The sequence below is a fragment of the Aplysia californica genome, unplaced genomic scaffold (assembly GCF_000002075.1).
Source record: "Aplysia californica isolate F4 #8 unplaced genomic scaffold, AplCal3.0 scaffold00312, whole genome shotgun sequence".
Classification (NCBI taxonomy): Eukaryota; Metazoa; Mollusca; class Gastropoda; order Aplysiida; family Aplysiidae; genus Aplysia; species Aplysia californica.
The window spans coordinates 689,714-703,368 of record NW_004797582.1 but is presented as its reverse complement, the minus strand read 5'-3'; the positions used below and the strand labels follow the sequence as shown (position 1 = coordinate 703,368).

At 42.2% G+C, this 13,655-nt stretch overlaps 1 protein-coding gene across 1 annotated transcript in view; it reads right to left on the bottom strand.

Annotated features, from left to right (window-relative positions):
• LOC101856817 (atrial natriuretic peptide receptor 3) overlaps positions 1 to 13,655 on the bottom strand; it is a gene marked incomplete at its 3' end in the record, with an annotated part of 213,434 nt that overhangs the window by 140,355 nt on the left and 59,424 nt on the right.

The window sequence follows — 13,655 nt, the reverse complement described above, 5'->3', positions numbered from 1 at the left end:
CAATAAATACACTCATTCCTTTTCGGCTGCCTTGTTCTTTTATCAATAAAAGTCTTTGTCTTGAGCAGGTTTTTCTGTTAACGCAATGCCACTTTTAACTAACCATTTCGAAGAGGCAAACCCGTTCACTACCATTTACTAGAGTTATTGCTGGAAACTACCACGGCATGCTCTCTTTGCTCTCTGTAAAAACTTCGCTGCACTGGTGCACACCATGAGCGCGCAAATGAAGGGTAGGACTACAGTCTCGCTCCAACCTTTCCCCTCATGCTATTCACTTTGGATGCACAAAGAGACAAATAGTGCGCTACATAGTGATAGTGAACCGAAACAAAGATCGTACGCAACAAGATTGTTCACTCAGCCAAAAAAATGTCCGCGGAAATCCTCTCTTTGCTTCAGATGGCGCTGCAGTCTTTGTTTTGAAGCTCTCTTTTGTTTCTCCAGATGAAGAATAGGAATAGCACCGCCTGTTAGTGTCACTTTTATTGTTTTTCACACAAGTAGGGTAAGTCTGTTCGCAATGTCAGAGCTTTTTTGGAGAGGACCCACCGAATTTTGAGGACGGTTTTTTTTTTTCTTCAAAATTGGCTCAAAGAGAGGAGTGAACTATCTTGTATACACGATCTTTGACCGAAATTACGTCAGAGTACAGTCTTTAATATTATGACTCAAATATTTATGAACGGAAGGTGCAGAGCACAGCCATATTTGGCTGAGCCACAAAGAACTTGAGACAGAGCACAGCCATATGTGAGTCGTGCTAACAAAATGAGTGACTTCTCGCAATCCATGAATGGAGATATCAGCCAAAAATCAAAACAAGGGTAATATTTTGTAGACTCTAAACCACTGCCATTCTCTTCAAGTTTAACGTGTCTTTTATCATTTCATACAGATCAATTGTAAAACTTCAACCTATAAATTTGATGTTTCTATTTCCATCGGTGTAAAATCTGAGAAGTAACTCATTTTGTCAGCACATTTCACATATTTGGCTGAGCCACAAAGAACTTCAGACAGAGCACAAGTTCTGTTACCTGAGGTCTACCATCAGCATGAGATCAACTTCAAGGCAGGGAAAACAGCAACATCTTTTGGAAGGCTGACAGAGCGAGCATGGTAAAACAAAAGATTGACCATCAAAACAAAGATCAAGATTTATGAAGCATGTGTCCTCAGCACACTCCTTTGTGGATCTGAAACTTAGACCTTGTACAACTGGCAAGAAACGCGCCTCAACATGTTCGGTCTCATATGTTGCCGCAAGATCTTAGACATTTCGTAGCATGACAAGGTCACCAATGTTGAAGTGTTGGCCCAGGAAAACATTCCAGAGCATAAGAACTATCCTGTGTTTTAGGAGATTGAGATAGCTAGGCCATGTCAAGAGAATGGACGACAACCGGATTCCGAAGCAACTTCTCTATGGAAAACTTGCCCAGGGAAATGGACCATACAAAGGCCAGTATTGAGGTACAAAGACACCAGCAAAAACAGCTTATCTAAGTTTGGAGTAGATGTCAGCTTTTGGGAAGAAATAGCTGAATACCGGAAAACATGGAGGAGAATGACCAAGGAAAGAACTATAATGCTAGAGAGCAGCATTAGCAACAACCAGGCTGAGAGGCGCATACAACGAAAGGAATACAGCGGAAATACAGAGCTTCGATCTACGTCACTGACATGCAAGCACTGTAACAGAATCTGCGCATAAAAGGTAAGAAGAATTAGCAATGGAAGAAGCTGATTGAAGGCAACCTTTAGACCATTTTAAGCTGAATTGACAGTCTGTATCGACGAAAAGAGTTAATTATGCTCACCCCACAAATTCTACCCCCCTTCCCCCCCAACACACACATACACTTTTTTGTTCCTAATGCTGTAATTATGAAGAGCAGTATTATCTCCTCATACGGGACATTTACGATACTTGTACCGGGCGCACACTGTCAACCACTTCATTTACTTCAGTCGGGGCCAGTCGCGTTTTTCCCTCAGGAATGACTCGGCGGGAAAGTTACCCATTCGGCACAATACGACTTGTTCTACCAACAGCCTTGAAAAGGAAACGAGTTTGATTTTGATGTTCACAGTCGAATTTAGTTAAAAACTGTAGAATTGTGCCTTGTTGCAACTTTTGCCCCTTCCATAAAAGAAAACCTGACGAGCACCGACTGGGTCAAATGAAGTGGACGGGCCGTGCGCACTGGGTACAATGTTTACCGTAGGAGTATTTTTTGTTATAATGAGACTTATATCCTTTTGTATTTTGGACGTGCAGGGTACTGTGATAAGGTTGCAATATCGCACGCACGCGCACACACACACACACACACACACACACACACACACACACACGCACACACACAGTCACACACACACACACACACACACACACACATACACACACATACACACACAGGGAGAGAGAGTGAGAGAGACACAGAGAGAGAGAGAGAGAGAGAGAGAGAGAGAGGGGGGGGGGGGGAGGCTCATACAATCCCACCCACAAACACGCACAAATACACAGATATAATATGTCTGAAACGAGACTTCTCCATCGTCGTGAGTTTAATAAAGTTTAGTTGTAGATATTTGTACGAGTGACGATGGTATTACAGGAAAGACAATTCAATGGCAGACCACTTCGAATGGGACTGATTCCATTTTTTGAACAATAAGAGATGTTCATTTTAGTACTATTCTTTTTGTTATGGTCAATGTCCACTGTTCAGTCTCGGCTCGCGCTCCAAGAATGGAACACGACGAGACAGAGAACAAAGCGAGAAAGTAATGCAAAGTCCACTTCTCTCGAAAGTACAAAAGCACTGAGAGAAACCAGAAACGAATGAGAAGCCCAGCAGACAAAAAAACCCAAAAAACAACAAACAAACAGATATAGGACAGACCGAGAAAGAAAAAAAGGAAACCCAGGAATCTTGTTCATTGTATAAGAAATGTCTTTCCAGAAGTCAAAAATCCGTGAGAAGGATTTAATATTGTCCTGTGGTTCGGTGTAAAAATTTACATTCTCTTCATGACGGGCTCACTCGCGCTTTCGTTGATCATGGATTACTTCACATTCTCAAGAACCGCTAATGGGTCACCTTTCAAATATCGATAGAGACGGTCTGGAATATGATAGCTCCTGTATAACATTGAGGAGGACAAGATAGAGAACCTTCTCATGCCTCATCTGCTTTTGATAGGACAAGACTGATCCTTGTAGGGAGCTAATCAGGCGAAGTCTTCTCTCAAGGGCTTGATGCCGTCGCCACAGGGTGTTAGGTCAGACTTCTTGGAGCTGTCTGTTCATAGATGGTGCCTTGGCCTTGTTCACATTCGTCTAGAAGTGAGTTGTCTGTGTTCTTTTCTTTCTCTCTATTCTGTTTCTGTCTGTCTTCGTCGAGACAATGTGTGATGTGAGTCTTCTATAAGCTGTCTTTTCTGAGATAGTATTTTTGTCTTTGTTTACATTCATGCAGCAGGGAGTTGGCTCTTCTTTTTATTTTAATCATTCTTTCACAGTTCTGTTTCTATCTTCTTCGTGAATCACAGATTCTGATGTAAGGCTTCTAGGAGCTATCTTTCTTGAGATAGTCACGTGACCTTTGTTCACATTCGTGTAGAACGAAAATGTCTGGTTTTTTTGTGGTTAGGGGGAGTGGCTCTTTTGGTTGTTTTTTGGGGTTTTGTTTTGTATTTGTTTGCTTGTTTTTGTTTATTATTTTCCTTTTTTCATTTCTGTCTGTCTGTCTTTGTCACCACGTGATGCCAGACTTCTGGGTGCTGTCTTTTCTGAGATAGTATCGTGGCCTTTGTTTACATTCGTCTAGAGGGGAGTCTGCTTTCTTTGTATTTTTTCCGCGTCAGGGTTGTGTCTGTCTGTCTATCTTCGTCGTCACAGGGTGTGACGTCAGACGTGTTTGAGCTCAAAGTACTGAGGTTATATCATGGCCTTTATTCACATTCGTACAGAAGGGAGTGGTCTGTGATTATTCTTTCCCTGTTCTGTTTCTGTATATCTGCTGTCGGGGGCTCTCGTGGCCTAGAGGTTAAGGTGTTGGCCTCTCATTCAAAGGTCCCGGGTTCGAATCCGGGTAGCGACCGAAAACATTTATTCTCTAAAATTGTCTCCTTTCACCTCCTTTCCTGCTCTCTTGCAATGTTCTGTTCTCTGCTTTCATTTCCACTTTCTGCCCTCACCCCCTCACCTCCTTTGCCCCCTCCTGTGGGCTCCTGACTCTTTCTGCAGCCTTTCTACTGCTACTCCTTGGCTCCTCCTTACTGCTGTCTTTCTGCCACACCCCTGATCTTCTGGTAGGAAAGATCTACACCTAGCCTTCTCGGACAAGGTCGAAAAGTCTCGGAGGGCCCGTGTGCAAGTTGCGCACGTTAAAGATCCCTTGGTGGTCTAAAATCGATAAGTGTAGGCTTCGGCCGCCACCCGGGCAAAATTCCAAATTTCCTACCAACTGAAAATATTAGGTGTGTCCCGTGCGCTCATATGACCTTATGCAGTTGCGAGCGCCGTAAAACACTTACCAAAAATAATATAAATAATATATATTTGTTGTCGTTGCTACATAAGGTGATGTCAGACTTCTATGAGCCAACCTTTCTAAGATAGCTTCGTGGCCTTTGTTCACTCAAGTGTAGAAGTGTGGGGTTTTCTTTCCCTGTTCTGTTTCAGTCGGTCTAGCTGTTTTTGTTTTGTATTTTTTCTAGCCGCAGGTTGTGACGTCAGACGTGTTTGACCTCTGAACACAGGGACAGTTTCTTGTCTTTTGTTCACATTTGTGCTGCAGTGATTCGTCTACTTCTTTTCTGTCCGTGTTCTGTGACAGATTTATAAATCTATGTTCACTGACTGTAAATGGTCGCTTTTGAACACCAGGGGGCTATCCCGAAAAATGCTGTTTGGAGAAAATCGAAGGTAAGGTTTTGGCCCCTTGTTCAGTTTCTTTAAAAGACAAGGAGCGTTTTCTCTATAATGAAACAAATATACACACCAATGAAACCAAACTTCTCCTAGAGGTAAGGCAATGTTCACTTTTGGCGTTGGTCAAGATTTCTGGACACCCGGAAAATCTGGGTTACCCTGCTTGTCTTTGAGAGTGACCAAATCATATTATTACTCATAATTATTCCTCCCTGACCTCAACAAAGATGATGATGGTGATAAAGAGGAGAAGGCGGAAGAGGAGGAGGAGCAGGAGGAGGAGGAGGATGATCTTTTCCCTTGTTCTCGTGGAGGTAGTGACGTGATTGTTGCAGTATATAGATACCAAAGCCGTCAATATATTTTAGCTGTTCGTCTTATTCCGAAAAAAACGAACAAAATCCTATGTTTACTCAGATATCATCAGTGGATAAGAAAATCCCTTGTATGTGAGTGTTCTATCGGACAGCTCCACACGATCGTCTCCACATCGAGAGCACGCCTCATCTCTCGCTAACTCACTTTGCCTGAGTAGATCCTGGTTGCTGGGTGCAAAATGTCTAGCTTCACTCTTCAATCAGACACGGCTATCTTCTAAATCACTACTGGCAGCCCCGCTGTTATCGCAGAAAACTAGAATGAACCTATCATGATTAATTTAATTGTGGGCGAAAGTTAGTTTGGTATTTTGGGGGAACGTTCCTTCTTTCGGATTTTTTCGGAAGTATATTGGGATTACCTCATTATACGTCGGTGGCGTTTTTGGTGAAGAGGGGCTGCGATCTTAGTTTTTCAATATGTTGCTTTTGCATCAGCAGAACCAGGTATTTGAACTGCTGGGTTCAGTTTCCCTCTGTTATTTGTTTATTTCTGTATTTATTTATTTATCTATTTATTAATTCATTAATTCATTCATGTATTCATTCATTTAGTTACATATTTATTTAAGGTATTTTTTCATATATTGTTACTGTAGAAGTTTTGGGGCTAGGGTTGGGTCCCTTCTTGCAGGTTGTTATTTTTATGCTTGTCTTTGAGTTTTTAATTTTCATATTTCTTTCAACTTTTTTTCTCATATTACTGAACTTTGTTTCAGGTGGTGTTGGTCGTGATGGTTCTTGGTCTTGGTGGTGGGGCTGCTTACTATACTTTTGATGGTAATTATGTCTGTGGTGTTCTAAGTGATGATGGTGGTGGTGGTGGTTTGGTTTGCAGGGGTTAGGGATATTTTAGTTTAGTTTGGGAGAGGGTGTTTCTTTGTGTGTGTGTGTGTGTGTGAGAGAGAGAGAGAGAGAGAGAGAGAGAGAGAGAGAGAGAGAGAAAGAGAGAGAGAGGGTGGGGTTGCAGTAAAGACTATAATTCCAGTTCCTAGATCAAAACACGAATGTTAGCCTCTCATCTGTGCAAAGCTTCTGTGAAGGAAATGATACGTAGATTTTAGGCTGCCTTAGAACCGTGACATTATCTTCCCATTACCAAGAATAATAATAATAATAATTGCATTTATATAGCGTATATCCTTGCTCAAGAGCATGCTCTATGCGCTTTACAACTATTATTACTCTAGCAGACCCTCTGAGAACACTTGGAAATATTCTCAGCTGCCGCGGAAGCATACAGTGCAAGCTGCAGATTTCACGCGCTCAAACACTATCAAACTGACAAGATCTTTCGCTGTCTATAGCTGGGTACCCATTTCCACCTGGGTAAAGTGAGGAAAATTTGTGCATAGTGCCTTTCCCAAGGACACAACGTCGGACCCCTGACGGGATTCGAACCCACGCCCTTACGGGTGCGAGTCTGAGAGCCTAAAGCATAAGTGTTTGTAATAGACCGTTTGTACATAGATCTATGTCGCTGACTACCACTTTGAGAAAGAAAATGGCGCTGCCATCTCGCTCCCATAGAATTGCAACGTGATAATATTCTACTCAGTATCTAGTTGTGAGAAATTTGACGTAACAATTTTGAGTTTTAAAACATGTCCAGCCTTTTCGAGTGTAATTCTTTGAAAATTTTGATAACTACTCCGAACATTTTTACGATTTTGACAGAACGGAGAGAAAACTTGGTTTCTGAGATCATGGCCTTACAAAGCTCAAGAAGGCCAGAACTATCAGACTGATCTACGCTATTCTGGTGTAGCGATCTGCTAGAAGCTGCGGCGTTTCGCAATACTGTTTTTTTTTTATCATTTCCTGTCCTTTGCGCTCCTCCCTCATCATAGCAGCTAGCAAGGTTTATCTCTTTGTCTTTGGATGTTGAAATTCATCATCGGTTTATGAAGAACGATCTGTTATGTTGCTGGTGACAGAGACCTGTGAGTGCGGCTCGTATTCGAGTAATCCGATTGTAGGCTACTTTGAGGACGTATTTTACAGAACAGTATGGGGATTCTCGTGGCCTAGAGGTTAAGGTGTTCTCCTCTCAATCAAAAGTCTCAGGTTCGAATTCGGGTAGGAACCGAAAACTTTTCTTCTCTAAAATTGTCGCCTTTCACCTACTTACCTGCTCTCTAGCAATGTTCTTTCTGCCCCACCCCTCACACCCTTTGCCCCCTCCTCTGGGCTCCTGACTCTTTCTGCAGCCGTTCTACTGCTACTCCTTGACTCCTTCTTACTGCTGTCTTTCAGCCACACCCCTGATCTTCTGGTAGGAAAGATCTACACCTAGCCTTCTAGGACAAATGCGAAAAATCTCGGATGGTCCGAGTGCACGTTGCGCACGTTAAAGATTCCTTGGTGATCTAAAATCGATAAGAGTAGGCTTCAGTCGCCATCCGGGCAAAATTTAAAATTTCCTACCAACTGAAAATGCTTGGTGTGTCCCGCGCGCTCATATGACCTTAAGCAGTTGTGAGCGCCCTTAAACACTTACCAAAGAAAAAAAAAACAGAATAGTAAAAACCAGCGTTTATGTGCCTGTCACATAAACCAGGAAACAAAAAGAGGTCCTGTTTCATTTTGACAACCTGGTAAAACCTGTCTGACAATTGCTTTCCAAACCACGTTTTCTCGGTGCAATTCCCTCGGCCCATTTGTTTCCAAATGGTGTACGTAAATCTGTCGACTGCTGTCTCGTCCTTTTTCTTTGTTCCTTGCTTCACCTTTTTTGCTTTCAGGTTTATAGGCTGTTGCAGTGGGGGGCTTTTCTCTGACTATTTTGTTTGTTTTACACCACGATTTGGGGGCAAAAAGGGGGGGGGGGCAGTAACTGGAACGTCATTTTCCAGTCACTGTGTTAATTCAAAGAATGGGAGATCTGATGTAGTACAATATTGATCTTGAATATCCTCATCTTTTTGTTCTATTATTTCAGCAGGAATTGTTTGAAGCAGCATATTTCTGCAGCTATCTAAATAGCGTCGGTTGTGACGTCAACTGTAAACTTACAGTAGTCAGTATGGGGTGCTGCCACTTCAAAAAGCGATTTGCGGGTGGTTGGTGGGTGCTCTGGTGTGGCCTGCTCCTTCTTTCCTATCAAACACCTATCATCCTTATCTACCCTCCTTCTTTTTTTATGTTTGTTACGGTACTCGTTTGTAACACCTCTAATCTTCTGGCGCTCATATGACCTTACGCAGTTGCGAGTGCCGAAAAACCTCTACTAAAACAAACAAAAAAGCGATTTGGCTAAATTATCATTGCGAGCATCAAGAGATGGCTGAAAAACATATTTTCTTTCAACTCTTTAAAGCGTTCAGCAAGAGACAATGTGGGTGGGAATGGGGTCGTGCACTTGACATTCAATGAGACACAAACAGTCTTTTTCTGACGGCTTTAACCTTCGGATTTTTCAAAGGTCTCTCTCTCTCACCATCTCTTTCTCCTTCTCTCTCTATCTCTCTCCCTCTCTCTGTCTGTCTCTCTCTCTCTCTCTTTTTCTCCTCTCTCTCTCTCTCTCTCTCTCTCTCTCTCTCTCTCTCTCTCTCTCTCTCTCTCTCTCTCTCTCTCTCTCTCTGTCTGTCTTCTTCTCTCCTTTTTCCCCCTCCCTCCTCTCCAACTTTTTTCGCTCTCTTTCTCTCTCTCTCTGTCTCTCTCTCTTTCTCTCTCTCTCTGTCTCTCTCTATCTCTGTCTCTCTCTCTCTTTCTCTCTCTCTCTCTTTCTCTCTCTGTCTCTGTCTCTGTCTTTGTCTCTGTCTCTGTCTCTCTCTCTCTCTCTCTCTCTCTCTCTCTCTCTCTCTCTCTCTCTCTCTCCCTTTCTCTCGTGTTTGTTTGTTTTTTGTTTTTGTAAAGTGTTTTACGGCGCTCGCAACTGCATAGGTCATATGAGCGCGCGGGACACACCTAATATTTTTAGTTGGTAGGAAATTTTGAATTTTGCCCGGGTGGCGGCCGAAGCCTACTCTTATCGATTTTAGACCACCAAGGGATCTTTAGCGTGCGCAACTTGCCCTCCGAGATTTTTCGCCCTTGTCCGAGAAGGCTAGGTGTAGATCTTTCCTACCAGAAGATCAGGGGTGTGGCAGAAAGACAGCAGTAAGGAGGAGCCAAGGAGTAGCAGTAGAAAGGCTGCAGAAAGAGTCAGGAGCCCAGAGGAGGGGGCAAAGGAGGTGAGGGGGTGAGGGCAGAAAGTGGAATTGAAAGCAGACAACAGAACATTGCTAGAGAGCAGGAAAGGAGGTGAAAGGGACAATTTTAGAGAAGAAAATGTTTCGGTCGCTACCTGGATTCGAACCCGGGACCTTTGATTGAGAGGCCAACACCTTAACCTCTAGGCCACGAGAGCACCTTACTCTCTCTCTCTTCCTCTCTCTTTCTTTCTTTCTTTCTCTTTCTCTCTCTCTTCCTACTCTTTCTCTCTTTCGCTCTCCCTCTCTTCCTCTCTCCCCTTTCCCCACTCTGGCCCCTCTCACTCTTCTCTCTCTCTCTCTCTCTCTCTCTCTCTCTCTCTCTCTCTCTCTCTCTCTCTCTCTCTCTCTCTCTCGTTTTCTTTGTCACTTTTTTGTATGTCGTGTGTGTGTGTGTGTTTGTGTGCGTGCATGTGTGAGATAGTGCGAGTGTGTTTGTGTGTGACAGTGTGTGTGTGTGTGTGTGTGTGTGTGTGTGTGTGTGTGTGTGTGTGTGTATATGTGTATGTATGTGTTTGTGAGCGTGTATATGTGAGTGTTTTTTTTTATATATTTGCGCTTTAACTTAAGGAAATGTAGGGGCAGACCGACATGTATTGGGCTGCAGAAAATTATGTAAGACTTGAAGGAGAGCGCCCACGAATTCTTTGTCGGAAATGTCAATGTTTCTATCAAATGCCCAAAAGGGTCCGTTCTGCAACTGGTTATTGTGGTGGCGTAGAGCTACTGTCAATGTTTCTCCTACGACTACTACTACTACTACTACTACTACTACTACTACTACTACTACTACTACTACCAATACCACTACTACTACTACTACTACCACTACAACAACAACAACAACAACAACAACAACAACAACAATGACAACAACAAGCGTGCTACCCCTGTATTAGCGAAGTTGTACCTCCCGCTGTCGTACAAGCCGTCCACTTACCACCCACAACCCACTTGGAGAAAAGGATTATTTTCTCGTTCCTCGGGAGTTTTTGGGGATTCCCTCTCCTCGCCCGAGGGCTATGCGCACCGCTGCGGAAATGCGTTCTGCTCCCTTCAGAGAACGCGCTCAACAAAGAATAATTGAAGGAAATTTAGAATTGGAATGTGTGAGGCAGAATTGGAAACGCTAGGATTAGCAGTTTAAATTCTTGCACTGTTCCGGGCTTATCTGCTGTCTCTGGGTCTCTACTGGAGATGACAAAATGTTTTTTTCTTCCCACGTCTAGCAGTCGGAGTGTGGTGGTGTGATAGGTAACTTTATTAAGTCGCTTCGCATCGGTGTAAGTGACAGACGATTCAGATTCAGACAGTGTGTATCAAAACTTAGTTTACCAACATTGTACTGTATAAAATGATTACTTAATCAGTGGGTGTTTTTTTGGGATTGAGTATTTAGAATGCTAGTTACTCCCGCACCTCATTCACACAAGTCGTTGCAGAAGACATTGTTTGTACAAGATATTCTGAAAACTTAAAAAAAAAAAAAATAATAACGAACGGGTAAAGTTGTGATTCAGCTCAGTTTCAGTCAGAGGTTTAAGGTACTTGCAACACGATAAGGAAGGTGCGGCTCCAATAGGAATGTTTACCTACACAGTCATCTTTTCGGAGCAGAATAAAAAATTAGGGAAAAGTATAGGGTACCTTGCGCTGCATCAGAAATTAAATTCCTTACATGTGGCTTATCACAATCCTGTCAGTTAAAACAAATTACTAGCGCTAACTTGGCAAAGACGTACAACAACCTATGACCTCATTTTGTGCACCGGTATCCCATCTTAACAACCGTCGATTTATTAATAATATTATTTCTCTTAAAAGTATACCCGCTTCTTATTGCAGAAAAAACCCATCGCTGCGCCGCATAAGCTTTGATTAAATCCGAGGTGGCATTCACGGCGGAATCAATACCTGAGATAGGATCATCACTTTAAGTTATGAAACTCGTCAGATTCGAACTGGAGCAGAAATGTCGTTATTTAAAGAAACGGAATCCGGCTCTCCCATTTTTCCAATGACCCAGACACACTAGAGGCCATTTTGCCCATTTTGGCACACAGACAACGGTTGTAAGTAATAGAACTACAGGGAAGATGGCGTCCAAGACAATACAGTAATCACATCAGTGGTATTCAAAACTAAACTTAATTTGGAAAGTGGAAAAAACAAGGGTTCCACGGCAAAAGGTGCTATGTCTATTTAATACGAAACTAAACAATTGGAATGTAAAGGTAATCTCCCCCCCCCCCCCCCACCAAAAAAAAAAAAAAAAGTGGAGGACAAAATACAATTCCATCACATTAAATATTAAGGAAAACAGTGTGCTTTTTTAAAGGGAATCATATATTCTTCCGACAATTTTGTTCATAAGAATATAAGATGCGCTGTGGTTTTCTGGAAATTATCAAATTTGACGTATAATGTGTTTTGTAAGTGAACCCTAGAAATGCTCACGTTGCATTTTGCTTACACCGCAGTTATTTGGCAATACTTGTAATCATTGCCACAGATATGCCCCCTCCTTTCAAACAAGTCGTCAGTGATCCAGTACAGCACAACTGTTTGGCTTCACGCCTGCTTTCTTCTCATAGAATGGGTGCAAGAAGACATTATTTCTCGTTGCCCTCCCTATAGTGGGTGGTTGGAGGGTGCTGTAGTGTGGTTTGCTCCTTCTTTCCTATCAAACATCTACCGTCTATATCTCTCCTCCTCCTTTTTTGTGTGTGTTACTCCCTTGTAACACCTCTTATCTTCCACACTTATATGACGTCACTGAGTTGCAAGTTCCGTAACAAAGCACCCCCCCCCCCCCCCCCCCCCCCCATAGACTTTATTAATCATGATACGGGGAAACACAGTGGCTGCCGGTCTTTGTTCTATTTGAAACGAAAAAAAATAAAATAAAATAAAATCGTCTGCCTTAGTGTGCATAACGGACGTTCAAATATAGGGGAAACTTCAAGTGCAAACTTCCTGCATGTTGTTGAATGATACCTCTATTGTGGTATGTACATTTTGTCAGCTTTACTTCTCTTTTCATATTGAATTTTAATGAGAGTAAGATAATAATTTAAATGTTTATGTCTACCTGCATGCTGTACAAGCCAAGAAAAATTTCCGTCTGGGGTAATAAAGTATTATCTTATCTTATCTCATCTTATCTTCAAAAATCGACATCTCATTCAAATGTTCTCTCCGTGTCTTTCATTTTGTTCCAAATAGAGTAAAATGGGGCGCACCATAGTGAACCGGACTAACGTCACAGTCAAGTCAAGACTGCCGTGTCTCGGCTATTATATCATAAAACAAGTCTTACAATGCTCTTACAACATCATTCTGTACCGACAGGCTCCTTCGTGTGCGTTTAACAATACATGGACGTTCATGGACCACATGTACTCTATTCATTTTGGTTTTTGTTATTACGATTTCTTTATATTAGAGGAATATCTTAATGTTCCCTGCACTTTCAACAGTTAAACTGTCGACCAGATGCCAGATGTATTAACGAGGTTTTTAAAAATAATGTATTATTTATTACAATTTCTTAATCTTCGTCTCATGTCGTGCTAGAAAATATTTTGCTGAAATCCAAACGCTGAATATCGAAAGAAAAACAATAAATGATACAGAGTATTTACAATTTATTTTGTTACTGGTGAGACAGGTTTTTTTATTCCTTCTCCTGAAATTTAAAAAAAAGAAAGAAAAATGCAGGTATATTTGTTTAAGGATGAGACAGTGTTTCTCTCTCCTGTTGTGGCCTTAGCACAGCTGAACAGCTTGCAGACGAAACAACGAAATTGAGCCATCACAATTTCCCTCCAGAGATACATTTTTCATGTACACCAAATCCTAAGAAAATAAGAACGACCGGAAACCAGTAATAAAGAAACAATTGTCCTTCGACAAGCTACGGGGGAATTGCTTGGCCCATAGAGGAAACCAGTGCTAATCAAATTACAGCCATTTCTTCAGAGATTATGTTTAGAAGACGAGTATTTCTCCGGTCTGAAGCGCAAGACACAGTGTCATCTTCCAGTGGACGCCTCAGGCGTTATACAGAGGTCGAGACGAAACGGGAAATACCAGCCTTGGCTGACTTCAAAAGAAAATCGAGATTCTCTTTCTTGGTGT